At 45.1% G+C, this 12,596-nt stretch overlaps 1 long non-coding RNA gene across 1 annotated transcript; it reads right to left on the bottom strand.

Annotated features, from left to right (window-relative positions):
• LOC121080705 lies at positions 1-11,305 on the bottom strand. The gene is made up of 3 exons (XR_005825470.1): positions 11,091-11,305; positions 8,104-8,108; positions 1-13 (listed from the first exon to the last, which is right to left on the bottom strand). It is a non-coding gene; the product is annotated as an uncharacterized LOC121080705 (long non-coding RNA).
• Positions 11,306-12,596: the final 1,291 nt, after the last annotated feature.

The following is a 12,596-nucleotide window of genomic DNA, read 5'->3' as shown; positions in this document are numbered from 1 at the left end:
CCAGAGTCCTCAGCTGCTCCTCATAGGACATGCCTTCCAGCCCTGTCACCAGCTTTGTTGCCCTCCCCTGGACACATTCAAAGACCTTAACAGCCTTCTTCAGTTGTGGGGCCCTGAACTGCACACAGTACTCGAGGTGAGGCTGCACCAACTCTAAATACAGCGGGATAATCACCTCCTTTAACAAGCTGGTTACATTGTGTTTAATGCACCCCAGAAAGCTGTTTGCCCTCTTGGCTGCCAGGGCACACTGCTGACTCCTATTGAGCCTGCTGTCGACCAGTACCCCCAGATCCCTTTGTGCAGGGCTGCTCTCCAGCCACCCCTCTCTCAATTTATACTTGTGTCCAGTATTACTCCATCCCAGGTGCAGAATCTGGCATTTGTTCTTGTTAAGCTTCATGCCATTGATGATGGCCCTATACTCTGATTTATCTAGATCCCTCTGCAAGGCCTCTCATCCCTCAATAGAGTCAACAGCACCTCCCAGTTTAATATCATCAACAAACTTGCTAATGGTGCATTCAACTCCTGCATCCAGATGCAAAGAGGGTCCCCCGTGGAGAGTCGGCCAAGTCACGACAATCACACCAATATGGCTACATGCCGTGCTCACTTTATTAAACAAACAGGTCATATTTATAACTTAAACCAACTGCTCACCCGACTTTACACACAGCTGATTGGATAGAAGTCTCTGGCCATGTGGGCGTCCGTGTCGCTGATTGGTGAGCATGCTGCAGGTGCCTGATAAGAGTGTGCCGATGAGAGTGTGTTGATTTTGCGGTTCCCAGGACTTGCTCTGCACCTGGCTTCTTGTTTGTGCATAGCTTGTTTTCTTTCTCCCACTGCTTGTTCCCAGGACAATTTAAAGCTGCTCTGCAGCTTCAACTAACAGGCCTGGGTTGTCCAACCCGGACAATGGTAACATATGTCCTCGGTCATTTAAAAATCCCTCTACATATCCCCCTTTTTCTTTTTGGACAACCCATGTCTGTTTCACAATAGATGTTAAACCTTTCTTCAAACAAGAAAATAAACAGCTAAAAACATTACAACAATGATTATAACAAAGTGTATTCCTTCCATCAATAACGTCTTTAACCAACCTGTTATCCCCAATCCTCTCAATCATACATCGAAGGGATTATCATCAGCAAGAATATGCTTCATGTTTCCCTACAGTTGTGACAACTTCTTGTGCATCGATATGGAATGATCGGAAAGGTTCATACAACACATCCCTTCAAAATCCTCACAACCGTGTCCATGTGCTAATAACAAAAAATCTATTGCAGCTCTGATTTGTAGCGTAGCATGCCTAACACTATCTACATCAAGCAATAACGAATTTAAAATCTGCGATGTAAGATTAAATTGTTTCTCTCCCCAGCCCACTAACCTTCGTATATTCTTAGCATTTAATGCTGCCATTTGGACTCATACATGTACCATTCTGGTTGGAGGTTAGATTCACTGCTTTAACATTCCAAAAAACATCAAAATTTGTTTCATTCTCTTGCAGGGGAATACCAATTAAACAAGTTCTAAAGGGGTTGTCTGCCTGTTGCAGACTTAAACAAAAGTCTGTTACCCCTGTGATATTTGCCCATGTCACCCATATGTTTGTTCTAGGCAAGATGTCAAAAATACTTTGGGCTATGGGTAAAAAAAATTCATCAAGACCGTAAACTAAGTCCACCACTCAAACATGTTTACTCCTACAATTTCCACATTTTTTTTTTCTTTTCCACATTCCACCCCACAAATCTGTGCTTTCACAGATTCTGAAGATGTATGCTGTCTCCAGTCAGCGTGGTATTACACTAGTCGTATGTTTTCTCTTGCTTCATGCCCGGTTACCAATCAAACACATACACTCTTTACACCATTTACATTTAAACTTTGGCCTACAGAACCGTTTTACCCCACATAGCATACACTGGCATAATACCCGCGGGTTACATCCCTTACAACATAGACAGTTTATTCTGTCTGCTTGCTCTGAGTCTTCTCTTCTGTCTTCTGATCTTGACATACAGATCGCACAAACTTGCTAGGGATCCATATAGGTCCTTTATCTGTGGAGATACAAAAATAACCTCTACCGATTTCAGGAGCGGGCTGGAAACTAGGACCATGCATGGCAATCAGTTAGCTGAGGGGAATGTGCTCGAGCTTGTCTAGACAACAATTAACATGATGAGACGTGTTTACAGAGCACAGGGGAGTGGGAGACAGATGGTGCCAAGGATGGCGCCAAGGAAAGGTAACACCTTGCTGTTAATTGCTGGTAGTTAACCACCAATCAAGGATTGCCTAGTATGCAATGCTTAGCTTCAAGAACCAATCTGTTTAAAACGCGCAGCTTCTGAAAGTGTATATAAACTCGTGCTTCTGTACAATAAATTGACATTTGCTTGCATCAAGCTGCGTCCCATCTCTTCATTTGCCGCAACCGATAAATAACACCAGATTAGGTCCTTCCCATACACCTGAAGCCATATTTTTATACAAAACATTCAGACCAGGAACTGTAGTTATCTGGTTCCCTCGCGCCGTTTGGTGATGTATAACAACAGGTGGTCCCTCTCTACCCTCCATAAGGGAGAGATAGTTTAAGGTAAACAACACCTTAGTCAACCGTTTAGTTACATCTATGTCCTGCCATACTTTCTGTCTCTGAAGATAATCCTTCAGGGTACGGTTTGCCCTTTCAACAACTGCTTACTCCGTTGGGGAGTGAGGAATCCCTTTAACGTGTTTAATTCCCCAAGTTGTCATAAACCTAGTGACTCGTTGACTACTATACGCTGTGCCATTGTCTGTCTTTATTTCTACAGGTACTCCCATGACAGCCAAACAAGACATTAAGTGTCTCTCCACATGTAATGCCTTTTCAACGGTTTGTGCAGTGGCCCATATAAAATGAGAATAGGTGTCAACTGTGACATGCACATACTTAAGCTTCCCAAAGTCAGGTACATGTGTTACATCCATTTGCCAAACCTGAAGTGCCTTCAGACCTTTTGGGTTAGTGCTCACCCCTAAACCAGGTCCATGATGACTACATTGAGGACAGGAGCGGACAATACCCTTTGCATCTGCTATGGGTATTTGATACTGTCAATGTAAAGACTTTGCATTCTGATGAAACATCTCGTCCTGTTACGAGCTTCTTCAAACTTGTTGGAGGAGTTATTGCCAGACAGCTGACTGCTTCATCAGCTCTAGCATTACCTTCACCCAAACCAATGGTCCACTGATGACTTCTAGTATGCATAATACAAAATTCATGTTTTCTCTGTCGAAGAGTACTACGCAGTTGTATAAACATTTCACCAAGATGTTGGTTCTTTGTCTCTCTCAACAAGGCATCTTCAATGTGCTGTACTACACCAACTATGTACAATGAGTCTGATACTATGTTTACAGGTGTATTGTTCCAGCTTCCCAATGCCCAACACACTGCTTTCAGTTCTAAGGTTTGAAGGTTGTCCCGTGGTTCACCGGTGATCACGTGTTTCTGCCACTGATTATCGGATTGCCAAACACACGGAGCCTTCTTCATCTTTCGTCCTGCATCTGTGAACACCGTTGGCCCTTCAACTGGTCTTTTTGAACATAATGGTCTCGCAGTCCACTGGTAATGTTCTAACATCTTCCAGAGAGTTCCTTTTGGCCGGTTGTTGTGTACAACACCTGTATAACCCATCAAGGCTTCCTGTATGGCTGTTGAATGTCTCAGGAGCCACTCATAATCATCACCATGGACTGGAATAGTGAGATCTGCTGGTTCAGTCCCATCAATTTCAACAATCCTGTCTCTTCCTTTTCTCACCAAGGTCGCTACTGCTTCAGGGCGACTTAAAATACGATGTCTGGGTTGCAGTGGCAAAAACAACCACTCTAAAACGATCGCCGTATTTTCCCCCCCTTTTTTTTTTGCCATTTTAAAATAAGGGCAAAAGGTGAAGTGGCAACATTACAAACCAAAAAAGACAACGGATGATTTGCCATTCAGCGACCACACCAGCCAGTCTGAATCTTGTGGGACACAACTTCTAGGGCAGCCCACTGTTCTGGTGAACAAATTCGAGGACTGTTGGCTTTGGTGCCATGCAACCAGGATCGGAACGGTTGCAAATCATCATTAGTGAGGCTCTTTGCATGTCATCAGGGTGTAAGGGAATCATGAAGAAACAGTCTTTCAAGTCTATCACAACAATTTTGCCAATTATGAGGGATCATCTTAAAAGGTTGCAACACTCCTATTGCTAAAATCGGATCATTAACCTTCCATAAATCATGTCCCAGTTATGTACATCAAGATTAATAATCAGTACTGGACAAGCTAACGAGCTGGTCAGCTGCCAATCACCCTCCAAAATAGCATCACGAATAACACCAGACCAATGCTGTAGAATTGGATCTTTTCTCGAGTTCAGCATCGGTGGGGTAGTTGGGCTGACTGGAGGAATTACAGGTATTGAAGTAGTAGGCAGGTTCATTTCAACTCGCTTTACCAGGTTTCTTAATTTATCTATTTCCTCCTGTAAGGATTTCTCTGTATTGTTATCACAAAGCTTCTCCCCGCCTTCCTCCTCAAATTCATCCAATGATGTTTCAGGAAGAGGACGATATGACATTGGACGGCGCTTTTGCCCCCCCTGATTTGATCTATGAGCTGTAGCCACCCTCCGTTTTGGCCTTGCTCCACCCACAGCTCCAATTGGTGCCGCGTGACTCGCTGCTCCTCCTTCCTGGGGAGGCTCAAAAGCCTCTTCTGGTTTCGGCTCAGTCACAACAGACCCCTGAGGAGTAACTTCCGGTTTGTCTGCTGTCTTATCTAAAAACTCCTGTACTGTTGAACACGTAGAGGCTGACATACCCTTCATAGGGCGAGTATGCCCAACTCCGAAAAACATAGCCAAGAGAGAAGGCTTAGGTGAATCACCCTTCTGCTCTATTGGTTTTTCTACCACATCTCCTCCCAACGCTTCTATAGCTGCTGCCGCTACTTTTTTTTCCCACCTTCATAGTTTCCAGAGTGTTAATTATAGACTGCCACGCAGCTCCTAAGGCTTTAGCTTCTTTTCTTTCTTTACCTCCCTCAATCGTAGTATCCCAGAGGCAATTTCCCACTTCTCTCCATTCCATCATACTAAACAATAATGTGGGGTCGGGAATCTTATCCTTTTTTCGTGCCAGCAAACTAAAGCTTCCACTTCTGTTTCTTTAATGCTCTCCCCTCTCTTAAAGAGGATGCTAGTTAACAGTTTAATTGCCGCATCTAATTCCATCACGGTCTTCCTTAGTGCTCTCACCTCTCTCAGAGAGGGTATCGGCAGAGAGCCCTGCCGTGTTTTATTCATCACGGTCTTACCACTGGCAGGGGTGCGATCTGCAGCTCTACACCGAGCTCCGGACTCCGCTTTTCGCCTTCCAGGTTCTGCCTTCCTCTGACCTCCAGCTCCCTAATTGGACAACTTCCCTTCGGGTCCGATGCATGGAGACTTCCACATTTAAGCGAACAGCATTTAAGCTAAACTGCATTTAAGTGAACTGCATTTAAGCGAATAAATGGGTCGCTGTTCGGGTGCCAGACGAAGAGGGTCCCCCGTGGAGAGCCGGCCAAGTCACGACAATCACACCAATATGGCTACATGCCGTGCTCACTTTATTAAACAAACAGGTCATATTTATAACTTAAACCAACTGCTCACCCGACTTTACACACAGCTGATTGGATAGAAGTCTCTGGCCATGTGGGCGTCCGTGTCGCTGATTGGTGAGCATGCTGCAGGCGCCTGATCAGAGTGTGCCGATGAGAGTGTGTTGATTTTGCGGTTCCCAGGACTTGCTCTGCACCTGGCTTCTTGTTTGTGCATAGCTTGTTTTCTTTCTCCCACTGCTTGTTCCCAGGACAATTTAAAGCTGCTCTGCAGCTTCAACTAACAGGCCTGGGTTGTCCAACCCGGACAATGGTAACATATGTCCTCGGTCATTTAAAAATGCCTGTACACAGATCATTGATAGAAATATTGAAGAGAATTGGCCCTAGAATCAAGTCCTGAGGAACACCATTCATGACCAGTCACCAGCCAGATGTAGCCTTGTTTCATGGTTTAACCCCAGCCAGTAACTAAGTACCATGCAGCCGCTCACTCACTCCCCCCTCATCCAGTAGGATGGGGAGGAGAATAGAAAAAAGGTAAAACCCATGGGTTGAGAGAACAGTTTAATAATTGAAATCAAGTAAAATATAATACTAATACTACTAATAATAATTCTAATAAAAAGCAAGATAATAAAAAGAGAAAGCAAAATAAAATTCAAGGAAAAAAACAAGTGATGCACAATACAATTGCTCTCCACCTGCTGACCAAAGGCCAGCAGCGATCCACCCCACCCCACCCCCCCACTCCCCTGGCTACCTCCCCCCAGTTTATATACCGAGCACGATGTTCTATGCTATGGAATATCCCTTTGGCTAGTTTGGGTCACCTGTCCTGGCTGTGTCCTCTCCCAGTTTCCCATGCCCCTCCAGCTTCCTCGTTGGCAGGGCATGAGAAACTGTAAAAGTCCTTGATTTAGTATAAATACTACTTAGCAACAACTAAAACCATCAGTGTGTTATCCTCAACATTATTCTCATCCTAAATCCAAAACACAGCACTGTACCAGCTACTAGGAAGAAAAGTAACTCTATCCCAGCTGAAACCAGGACACCCCATTCACTACAACCCTCTGAGCCATTCAGCCAGTTCTTCACCCAGTGCAGTGTATCTGCTCATCTCACAGTTGGACAGTTTGTCTAGAAGGATAATGTGCGGGACATTATCAAAAGCCTTCCCAAAATCCAGAAAAAACTACATTTACTGCCTTCCCTTCTTCTACTAGGCAGGTGACCTTATCATAGAAGGCTATCACATCAATTAGACAGGACTTTCCCTTTGTGAACCCATGTTGAATGTGCCTGATGATTGCATTGTCCTTTAAATGCCTTTCAATAGCATCCAGTATGATCTTCTCCATGATTTTTCTGGGTACTGAAGTTAGACAGGTCTGTAGTTCCCTGGGTCTTCCCTCATGCCCTCCTTGTAAATTGGAATAACATTGGATAGTTTCCCATCAGTGGGAATGTGGAAGAAAATCAGAAGGAAGTCAAGTAGGAGCACTGTTATGCTGAACACCATTGATGGATGTCATCCATCAGCTGTTTTGTCTCTATATAAACAGTGGCTATTCTAATTGGGTGGCATAAACAGATCTCTGTCCCCCATTTCCCAGTTTTTTTGGTGGCCAAAACAATCTTTGAAATCTGAGAATCGATCAGATGACTCATTCAAAAGTTATTACAGTTTACTACATGCAAGAATTTTATTACTTTGTTCAACAAACAGGGGACTCCATGACAAAGGCATGAACTAATCTTTTGTCTTTAATAGTGCTACAAGTAGTCACAGCCCTAACTAAAGATGAGAGCAAAGTATTAAGGACAGAACAACTTTGGGCAGGGGAAAAGAGAGCTCTCTCCAAGAGATGTCTCTGAATAAGGTCAGAGGAGGTACATTTCTTCCCAAATACAGAATCAGAATCACAAAATGGTTGAGATTGGAAGGGCTGGAAATTTTACATCTCTTGCCAATGGTTTATAAGGAATACATGTTTGGATAGTTAGTGGATCAATCCTTTCTGAAACCATTGCAAATATTTATGCTCAGGGCTATTCAGTACCTCTGCAGCTACATGAGAATTCTGGTTAGGGCATGATTAGCTACAGCTATTTACTGTGAATTTTCCACTGAATTAGTTTTGGAAACAAGTTGTTCAGGCTTCCTCTTTAACAACAGTTCACAGGTGCTGCTTCTGAAAGCCAGTTCCTCCACAGCTTCAGCCTGTGGCACATGTGAAAGACAAGATGCTAACTGCAATACAACTTGCTTAGAACAATGTACACTACCTGAGACTATGAGCTTTTACCTCAGGGTCAATATGACCCGAAGACCCAACCTAAGCTAGCTCTTGCCAGCTGAAAGCACCCCATAACAATGACAAAGCAATAGAGGATTTATCCTTCAATGAAACCAGGCATATAACCACAGCTAGAACTGCAATTGACCGTAATCCAGTATAAACTCCCAACCTGCACAGGGCATGAGTTTAGAACAATGAAGATTAACACACCACTGATCATATGTCTGCACCACATGCATAGGACAAGTACATACTGATTATTCAAGCAATAGTAACTGATTAGCCCATCCCTTAACTTGATTGGTATACACAACTGTATTGTAACATATATAAACCCTGCTTTCATCTGTATGGTCCTCCATGCATTAGGCTGGGGCACCACTATGCACATAGCTAAAATAGAAGAATAAATTCCCTTGGTAATTCTATATTAAGTCTCCTTGCCTCTCTCTTCAGCTAGCAAAGAACTGACTTTTACACACAACTGTGCTTTGCTTGCATGGCAGTCCAATTCTGGATTCCTGGGGTTTGGAGCTTTGCTTCCCTGATAGGGATCAAGCCAAGGCATGTGGATCAGCAAAAGGGCCTCATTCCCCTGGAGTGTTTTTTGCGAACCAGCCAGCCTGTGCCCAGAAGGGACAAGCAACCCCCTGCTGCCTCCCTGTCATGGACATGGGGGTTGGCTGCTGTTGTAGAGGTGTCACAGAAAGGCTCAGTCTGGTGTGACTGGAGGACGATGGGAACCGTTTGGGTGCAGAGGCACCAGGAACAGGACCCAGAAGGGACAGGGCTGTCAGCCAGACAGTGGTCACAGCACCTGGATTAGCAAGTCTTCAGAGCTGCAGCCTGGCTGCTGCTTAAAGGGCTTGGACACCCCAGCCTCAGTGCTTGAAATGGGGAGGCTGGGAGAGTATGAGCAACACCTGCTCTGTTGCAGTATTTACATTAAATAAAATCACCACACACTGCAGGAAATTCTCCCCTCTGCATTTCCTACATTGTTGAGACAATGTTGGAAAGTATTCCCTGCAATGGGTTGTTCTTTGGTTTTGTAAAAACACCCCATGAAAAGCACCTGGGTGTTTATTGGGCTCTCTGAAAAGAGAGCTAGATGCACAGGGGTGGCAGTGCCAACATGCTGATGTGGATGTATCCTCCATTCCCAGGGCTGACCACACACTCCTCTGCACTTGGTGGTGTTTGCTTCCCAGAAGCACTGGGTTGGGGATCCTGCTGGGAGGTGGCATTCAGGGGCCTTGGAGCTCCACCATCCCTTGATGCTTGGTTTCTTCCCAAAGGTCTCCTCTCAGATGGGGGATCATGATTCATGGACCCTCTGTGCCACCACTGCTGGGATCCACTCCAGGACAACTCTGTCTGGATGCAGCCATAGCAGAATCTGTAGAAGCGGACATCCATGTAGGCAGTGTCATTGCCAAATGTCCCCCCCTTCCTCCTTCCTCCCCCAGTTTATACACTCAGCATGATGTCATATGGTATGGAATACCTCTTTGGCTAGCTTGGGTCCCCTGTCCTGGCTGTGTCCCCTCCCAATTTCCCATGCCCCTCCAGCCTTTTCACTGGCAGGGCCAAAGAAACCAAAAAGTCGTTGACTTTGTATAAACATTGCCCAGCAACAACTAAAACCATCAGTGTGCTATCAACATTGTTCTCACATCATAGCCAAAACACAGCACTGTGCTAACTACTAAGAAGAAAATTAACTCCATCCTAACTGAAACCAGGACAACACATCACATCAGGAGAGATGTTGGAGCTGAGTAAGGCAGCCCAATCTGCTCCCCGTATAACAACCAGCACAACTAAGAAAAGGCAATGGGTGATAGTAGGTGACTCCCTTCTGACAGGTATGGAGGCACCCATTCGCCTGCATGACACACTCTCTAGAGAGGTGTGCTGCTTACTGGGGGCTTGTATCAGAGATGTTACCTAGAGACTACCTAGCCTCGTACAGTCCACAGACTATTATCCACCACTACTGTTTCATGTGGGCACCAGTGATACAGCCAGGAGCAGTCTGAGGAGCATCAAGAAGGATTACAGAACCCTGGGAACAGCAGTAAGAGACTCTAGTGCACAGGTGCTTTTTTCATGAATACTCCTGATCAAAGGAAAGGGGTTTGAATGGGCCAGTTGAATCTGGCGAATCAACAAATGGTTATGAGACTGGTATTATCAGGTGACCTGAACTAGCCAAAGAGGTATTCCATACCACGTGACATCAGGCTGAGTGTATAAACTGGGGGAGGAAGGAGGAAGGGGGGGACATTTGGCATTATGGCATTTGTCTTCCCAAGTAACCGTTATGTGTGATGGAGCCCTGCTTTCCTGGGGATGGCTGAGCACCTGCCTGCTGATGGGAAGTGGTGAATGAATTCCTTGCTTTGCTTTGCTTGAGTGCGCAGCTTTTGCTTTACCTTTTAAATTGTTCTTATCTGAACCCTTGAGTTTTACATTCCTTTCTGATTCTCCCCCCCATCCCTCTGGGTGAGGGGGAGTTAGCAAGTAGCTGCATGGTGCTTGGTTGCCAGCTGGGTTTAAACCACGTCGTTGTCACATTCAGAGTTGTGGTCAATGGCTCAATGTCCAAGTAGAGACTGGTGACAAGTGGCGTTCCTCAGGGGCTGATATTGTGATCAGTGCTGTTTAATGTCTTTGTTGGTAACATGGTCAGTGGGACTGAGTGCACCCTCAGCAACTTTGCCAACACCACCAAACTGTGTGGTGCAGTTGACACACCTGAGGGAAGGGATGCCAACCAGAGGGACCTTGACAGGTTTGAGAAGTGGGCCTGTGCAAACCTCATTAAGTTCAACAAAGCCAAGTGGGTTGGGGCAATCCCAGGCACAAAGAAAGACTGGGCAGAGAACGGATTGAAAGAAGCACTGAGGAGAAAGACATGGGGGCACTGGTGGACAAGAATCTCAGCATGGCCCAGTGATTTATGCTTGCAGCCCAGAAAGCCAACCAAATCCTGGGCTGCATCAAAAGAAGCGTGGCTAGCAGGTGAAGGGACATGATTGTCCCCCTGTACTGCACTTTTGTGAGACCCCACCTGGAATACTGTGTTCAGTTCTGAGGCACACAACATAAGAAGGACATGGACCTGCTCTAGCTGGTCCAGAGGAGGTCCACGAAGATGATCAGGGGGTTGGAGGCACATCTCCTATGAAGACAGTCTGAGAGAGTTGGGTTGTTCAGTCTGGAGAAGAAAAGGCTCCAGGAAGACCTTATAGCAGCCTTCAAGTACCTAAAGGGAGTCTACAAGAAAGCCGAAGAGGGACTTTGTACAAGAGCATGTAGTGATAGGAGAAGGGGTAATAGTTTTAAACTGAAAGAAGGTATTTGGATTAGATTTAGATTAGATATTAGGAAGAAATTCTTTACTGTGAGGGTGGTGAGACACTGGAACAGGTTGCCCAGAGAAGTTGTGGATGCCCCCTCCCTGGAATTGTTCAAGGCCAGGTTGGATGGGGCTTTGAGCAACCTGGTCTAGTGGAAGGTGTCTCTGCCCATGGTGGGGGGGTGTGGGTGTGTCTGTGTGTGTTGGAACTAGATGGTCTTTAAGGTCCCTTCCAATCCAAAACATTCTATGATTCTGTGATTCTAAAAGGTCTTGGGGGTTCTGGTTGACAGCTGGCTGAATGTGAACTGGCAGTGTGCCCAGGTGGCCAAGAAGGCCAATAGCATCCTGGCTTATATCAGAAATAGTGTGGCCAGCAAAGGTAGGGAAGTGATTGTCCCTTTGTACTCAGCACTGGTGAGGCTGCGCCTCAAATACTGTGTTCCATTTTGGGCTATGTACTGCAAGGAAGACACTGAGGTGCTGGAGCATGTCCAAAGAAAGGCAACAAAGATGGTGAAGGACCTAAAGAACAAGTCTTCTAGAGAACAGGTCTAGAGGAGTGGCTGAGGGAGCTGGGGTTGTTTAGTCTGGAGGAGTCTGAGGGGAGACCTTATAGCTATCTACAACTATCTGAAAGAAGGTTGAGTGGTTGAATCATCATCCCTGGAGGTATTTTAAGAGACGTGTAGATGTGGCGCTTTAGGGACATGGTTTATCAGTGGACTTGGCAGTGTTAGGTTAACGGTTGATCTTAAGAGTCAACTCTATGATCTTAAGAGTCTTTTCCAACCTAAATGATTCTATGATTCTACTTTTCTTCTGGATTTCTCCTGATTGAATGATCTGAGTCTTTTAGTTTGTAAATTTGCTGATTCTTGGCAGCATACAAGTATCGTCATATAACAAACAATATGCAGTTTTTCTAGAGTTTTGGATAAGGTCAGCAATCAGATTCAGTGTCTATTACATCTATCACACAGTCCATGCCAGAGTTCATTTTTTAAAAGCAACTCTTTTATTATACTATAGTGTCTGTTACCTCTTGCAGTCTTTTCCTGCCCAAGCAGGAAGCCTCAGAGCAGTATATACTTTAGTCCCTATGTGCAGCTAAGACACCCAAAGCACAGGCCAGTTAGTATCCAATCAAAGGTGTGTTTATGGCATCCTTGAAACATTTTCATCGTGGTCCATGTTTCTACTTGTCATAGATAACTCTAGTGTGTGGGTATGTCTCGAGCTAGTTCAATGG

This window comes from Falco naumanni, chromosome W (assembly GCF_017639655.2).
Source record: "Falco naumanni isolate bFalNau1 chromosome W, bFalNau1.pat, whole genome shotgun sequence".
NCBI lineage: Eukaryota > Metazoa > Chordata > Aves > Falconiformes > Falconidae > Falco > Falco naumanni.
This window is presented reverse-complemented; position numbering and strand designations above follow the sequence as displayed.